The sequence below is a fragment of the Gossypium hirsutum genome, chromosome A10 (genome assembly GCF_007990345.1).
Source record: "Gossypium hirsutum isolate 1008001.06 chromosome A10, Gossypium_hirsutum_v2.1, whole genome shotgun sequence".
In the NCBI taxonomy this organism is placed as follows: Eukaryota; Viridiplantae; Streptophyta; class Magnoliopsida; order Malvales; family Malvaceae; genus Gossypium; species Gossypium hirsutum.
In genome coordinates this window covers 4,566,941-4,572,505 of record NC_053433.1, presented here as the reverse complement: position 1 = coordinate 4,572,505, position 5,565 = coordinate 4,566,941, and the positions used below count along the sequence as shown (strand labels likewise).

At 29.5% G+C, this 5,565-nt stretch overlaps 1 long non-coding RNA gene across 1 annotated transcript; it reads right to left on the bottom strand.

Annotated features, from left to right (window-relative positions):
* Positions 1-1,396: 1,396 nt before the first annotated feature.
* Positions 1,397-3,082, bottom strand: LOC121208580 (uncharacterized). The gene is made up of 2 exons (XR_005903692.1): positions 3,026-3,082; positions 1,397-1,716 (listed from the first exon to the last, which is right to left on the bottom strand). It is a non-coding gene; the product is annotated as an uncharacterized lncRNA (long non-coding RNA).
* Positions 3,083-5,565: the final 2,483 nt, after the last annotated feature.

The following is a 5,565-nucleotide window of genomic DNA, read 5'->3' as shown; positions in this document are numbered from 1 at the left end:
GACTGACTTACTCTTTGATCTAATGCACAGGGACTAATTTATCAATTTTTTTAAAATAGAGTGGAGGAAATACAATCTAATTCATAAAATCAGGACTGCCATGATACTTTTACCATTAATATATATATTCTTAGTGGAAGAGAATGTGAAGTGTTCACTCCGTATTCTTTCATTACACACCCTAGAAAAAAGAATTCTTATTTTTTTCATTGCTTTTCCATTTTTTATTGATTCATCCTTATTGGGTTTTTGATTGATTCAACCATGGAATAATGATGATATCTTAGCTTTATTTCTACAACATTACCAAAGCCATACATAATATGCCTTAAAAGTAAACACATGGCAAGCTTTAAAAATCCTAAATAAAGGGATATGCATTGTGGAAGGGAACCTTTCTTTTTTATCAATGTATCTAATTTTCCTTCTCTTTTCAGCTTGCTTTGTGAGTGGGATGTCATAAAGAGGAAATGTGTTGTGGAGGGAACAAAAGAAGCAAACATCACTTTTAATGTGATGGAGTGTACCCCCTATTCCACAATTAACCCAAACAATAAATAAAATGTAAATTTAATGTTAAGGTTCACATCTAGGGTCTCTATGTAGCTCTTAATTGGGGTCCATATTTCATGTTCCTTTTTTGCACTCCATCCCCTTCAAAATCCCCCACCCAACCCTATGGAATGTTATGACACCCTTTTCCATCTCTTTTTACCCAAATGTAACTTATTCTCCTTATATTTTTTTTATGATTATTATTCTTTAAGAAAAAATATTTAATGTGGTCTAGTTTCGATAATCTATGCTCGATCGCCAATAAAAAATCATTATAAACATAGAAATTTCAAAAAGTTCAAAAAAAAACCCAACGATCAAACATTAAACTTGAGCTTTTATATATATATATATATATATATTCAGTGTTTAACATTGATGTGTCGTCAAACTCTTTACAATCCTAAAAAAACCTATCTCTTGTATAAAGACCCTATAATGGTTACATCTCTTTCATAATTTTAGATCTTAAAAGTTAAAGGTTATTCTATATTTAGAGATCATCAAAAATATCTTTATTAAAAAAACTTCAACACCCAATATTATTCAACCAATAAAATTATATTAGAGTTATATATTAACTCAAATTTTAATTAATAATTAGATTGTATAATTAGTATAAAAAATTTTATTGAATAACCTTAAGGTTAAAGAGTTGACAAAAAACCAAAATTTTCATTGTCATGGACAGTGCTCCTAATCAAAGATGAAAAGATTAGGGACAAAGACATGCATGGGTCTAGCTAGTTGATGAGATCCTCTATTCTAAGTTGTGTCAGATATTGTGTCCCATACACTTAAAAAACACCACCAAAATTAATAAATAAACAAACACACAGGGTGGGATTAATGTCAATTTCATTACTTGTTTGGTGACATGAGAGTTGGCAAAACATGTGGGATGAAGTAATAGCTAGGTTTTCTTGATAGCATCTTATATAATTTCTTTCTTCTTCAAATACTATTTCCCATGTTATTGTCCAAAAGGAAATAGAAAAGCATAAGCCTCCTCCTCTTTGTGACAAGATCTCAAAGCAATGCCTCTACCAGCTTTTCTTCTTCAAATACTATTTCCCATGTTATTGTCCAAAAGGAAATAGAAAAGCATAAGCCTCCTCCTCTTTGTGACAAGATCTCAAAGCAATGCCTCTACCAGCTTTTCTGAAAGTAACAATACATACATAAATTGTCTTAGCCCTCCATTTACCTCCAAAAACACTGTAATTAAATATTAAAGCACAACAACTGATTGAGTCTTAGCTCAATTGGTGTTGGAATTATTATCAATGCATGAGGATATGGATTCAAGTTTGTTGAAGTGCATTATCCTCCTATTTAAGGGTTTGGGAAGGGGCTATAGATAATTTTAGATAATATTGTATAAAAAAGATTAAGTAGAGAAAAAGAAACTGACAAAATCCTTTCCTATGTGCTTGCAAATTGGAGACCATGGAATTTGTCCACAACTCACAAGACCAACAGTGAAATTTAACATGACGGATTAAACTATTATGGTTTGATTCAAGATTGAAATTTTAAAACTCAAAAAGAAAATTGATTAAAATTGATTAATTTAAAAAATACAAAGGATTAAATGTGTAACGTTCCCCTACCCGAGACCGTTGCCGGAGTCGAGCAGGAGACATTACAAAACTTATCTTAGCACTTAAACAATTTTCGTAGTAAACTATCCATCTGCGTCACGGTCGCTAAAAAAATCATATCTCGAGTTACGAAACTCGAAATCTAATTCCGTAAATTTTTCCTGAAACTAGACTCATATATATACTTACCAATTTTTTTCTAGAATTTTTGGTCAGGCCAATTAGAACAGTTTATAAGAAAAAGTCTCCCCTGTTTCAAGATTCGGCTACTCTGACCCTTGTGCACTACGAATCAAATTTCTTCCTATACAGAAATCCAATGACTATGCCATTTGTTTCAATTAAAAATAGACTCAACAAGGAATCCATTCAAATAAAGTTTGAGTCCTAATTCTTAATACACAATTTATGGTGAATTTCTAAAATCAGAACAGGGAATCCAGAAATTGTTCTAACCCTGTTTCACCAAAACGTAAATATCTCATAAAATACAACTCTTTTATCTATTTTATTTCTTCCATATAAAAATAGATTCATTAAGTTCAATTAAAAATTTTATTTATTATCTAATTCACTTTATACTATTTTTGGTATATTTTCAAAGTTGGACTACCGCTACTGTCCAAATCTGTTTTAGTATAAAATGTTGATAACTAAGTTTATAACATCTTCATTTTTTCTCTCTACAATATTTACCAACACTTCCTCTTATTACTCTTCATTAACATATCAAAACATACCATACTTAAGGTTTTGGTAACATTTACAAAACATACCAAAATATCACTTAACAACTTAGATACTTTCAAAATCACCAAAAGACATCTTAGGTACAATGCCATTTTCCAAAAAGATAGAAACTTCACCAATTTGAGTTTGGGGATCGGCTTGTATGCTGAGTCCTTATACTTTCGTACCTAACCTGCACACGGAAACAAACCGTACCCTGAGAATACTCTCAGTGGTATTTCTATAAACAATAGCTTAATCAACTTTAAAACATGGTAATTCAAACACATTATTGCTATTATTCAATATCAATCAGTACTTTAATAACATTTACTTTATTTACCCTTATTAACATAACTTGGACACTGACGGATACACGGATCCGACCCACACTCCGGGATAAGCACATAGTGTTTCATCGGAATAAATCCGGAACTTTAACATTATAGTACACAAAGTACTTCATCGGAACAAATCCGAAACTTTAACAGTAGTCGACACATAGTGTCTCATCGACTAAATGTCGGAATATCCCAATACTTCCAATTCCTATGGCATTTCAACTATATCCGACTAGCCCGACACTGTTAATAGGGTATTCAAAATCACATTCATTTCAATATGGTAAAAATACTTACCTCATTCACATTTTCATACAATATAAATATCAAATATAGCAATAACGATTAAGCTCGGTTTATAGAAATACAAACTACTATTTATCGAATTTAATCGATATCTTCGTTCACTTTCTCTTTTCCCTTCTTTGATGACGTATCCGGTGCTACGTTTGCTACTAACAATCATACAATTAAAAATCATCAAATATATTAATTCATAAAACACATTTTCACTTTCTACCAAACTTTTACAAAAATTCCAATTTCGTCCTTTTTCCATTACTAATCTTTTTTTCTTTAACTTAAGCTTCATATTCTCTTTTAATCAACTCATTAACAATTTCTAACTCATAAAATTCATTATAAAACATAAATTTTGAGCTCTATTCAACTTAGTCCCTATTTAAACCTAACTTAGAAATTCCTTTAACTAATCACTTCTAACTTCAATTTCTATCAATTTAACCCATAAAACCTCAATTTATTCAACTAAATCAAAATCTAAAAATTCTCTATTTTTCTTCATTTTAACCTCATACATGTAGAACTTTGAATTAGGCATCCATAAACATAAAAATCATAAGAATATGAGCTAAAACAACTTACCAATCAAACTTTAGGGCCTTAATCCTGAAATTTCCCTTTTTTATTTCTTTTTTTCTTTCTTCTTTCTTTCACGTTTGCTCTCTGTTAGTCTTTCTATCTTCTTTTTCTATTTTATCAATTTTACTTATTATACTATTATTAACCTATAATAAATATAAAACTAACATGTGTAATAGCTATAACATAAAATATCTTATAGCTATTACACATATATACCAACTATTACACATGTTATTCAATATTAACACACACATGGCACTTAGGGTCTAATTACTAGATTAGTCCCTTTTACTTCTTTAATCTATAATTAAACTTTTATTCCTTATGCAATTTAGCCCTTTAAACTAAATTCAAGCTACTTCACTTAATTAAACATTAAATAACCATTCAACTATAATTCATAAATATTTCTAATAAATATTCATGAATAAATTTAACGGAAACAGTACTCAAGACTCAATTTCCGATACCGTAACTTTCGGTTCATTACAAAATGTGATTAAATTAACTTACAATGATTAAATCTACAACTTAAATATACATGTATAGTACGACTTACTATTACCCATAACTTCTTTCAATCCTTTAAATCGAAATCCTAATTATTCTAATCAAAGATGATATAATATATATATATATATATCAGAAAACAAGCAAAACAGTCCATTGAGAAGCACGCAATTATTTTAAAAATTGCTGAAACACCCTTTGCAAAAGAGCCCCTGATAAATTTTCGTCATATTGACAAAACTTTGCATACACAATGACAGGAGAAATAAATATTAGTGGGGGGGGGGTGTGAATATATATTATAACTTAAAAGAAATTGTCAAGAAAAGATATGGATGATAGATCATGCAGGGGGACTCGTCATGGGCGGCAAGTTGGTGCACCATATAACTAACCAATTAATACCTCATTAAAGTATATTTAATTTGATGATGATTACTTTTTGATGCATTAACTTAACACCCTCATTAAAAATAATTAAATCAATAGGGACACTTATATATTGTAGTCAATGTTGGGAAACTATAGCTATTTCGGCTTATCCCTAAAACCAACAACTAGGATAATTAAATTAGATTCTATTCATTATTCATTAAGTTATATTAAAAAGGTATAATGCTAAATTTAGTCCTTCATATTTAAATTTTTATTAATTTGGATTTTTTTAGTTAATTGATTCTCAACTTTTCGAAAAGAGTCAATTAATTTTTTTTGGTAGGAATGCTTACTATAACATTAAATTTTAAAAGATGGCAATCCAAATGTACTCCATGCTAATTTTTTTGAACTTTGCTGATGTGACATATAAGGTAAATAGTTTCATGTTAGTATGAAGTATACATGGACTATCACGCGGTTGTCGCGTTATCATCATTAAAAAAATTAATATTTTAGTCGGTATTTTAATTAATAATAATAATTTGATTCTTTTTGAAAAGTTA